Below are 887 nucleotides of genomic sequence, written 5' to 3'. Positions count from 1 at the left end.
GTTTTCCGAAAACATTTCGGAAGGGTAAAACTTGTTCTCCCAAAAACCGCAGAAAACTCCTAGGTTAATCGCGGAAAAAGGAAGCGCAACAAATCGATTACACAGCTCCGTCGCTACGTAGCGACCGAGCATGCACACGGCTCGGTTGCTACGTAGTGAGCAAGCTCAAGCCAAGCTCGGTCGCTATGTAGCGATCGAGCACGCACACAGCTCGGTCGCGACGTAGTGACCGAGCTCCAGCCAAGCTCGGTCGCTACGTAGCGACCAAGCTTAGCGACCTAGCACGCACACAGCTTGGTCGCGACGTAGCGACCGAGCACGCACACAGCTCGGTCGCTACGTAGCGACCGAGAACGCACACAGCTCGGTCGCTACGTAGTGACCGAGCTCAAGCCAACTCTCCACTCGCTATGTAGCGGCCTGTCAGGCCTAAAAAGGGTCCTCCTTTGCGTTCTCTTTTGAATCCTCATCGTAACGCTTTTCGTTTCGTCTCAATCGGAGTTTCCGTTGAGATTTTACGTCGAAAACAAGTATGACTCTTCTTGTCTTACTTCTACTCGATACATAGCGACCTGTCAGACCTCCAGCTCGCTACATAGCGACCTGTCAGGCCTAAAAAATCTCCTCCTTTGTGTTCTCTTTTGAATCCCGATCGAAACGCTTTTCGTTTCGTCTCAATCGGAGTTTCCGTTGAGATTTTACGACGAAAACAAGTAGGACTCTTCTTGGCTTGCTTCCACTCGCTACGTAGCGACCTGTCAGGCCTCCATCTCGCTACATAGCGACCTGTCAGGCCACAAAAAGCTCATCCTTTTTGTTCTCTTTTGAATCCCGATCGAAACGCTTTTCTTTTCGTCTCAATCGGAGTTTCCGTTGAGATTTTACGA

Source organism: Brassica oleracea, chromosome C8 (genome assembly GCF_000695525.1).
Source record: "Brassica oleracea var. oleracea cultivar TO1000 chromosome C8, BOL, whole genome shotgun sequence".
In the NCBI taxonomy this organism is placed as follows: Eukaryota; Viridiplantae; Streptophyta; class Magnoliopsida; order Brassicales; family Brassicaceae; genus Brassica; species Brassica oleracea.
The sequence above is the reverse complement of the archived record's forward strand: the minus strand, read 5'-3'. Positions refer to the sequence as shown.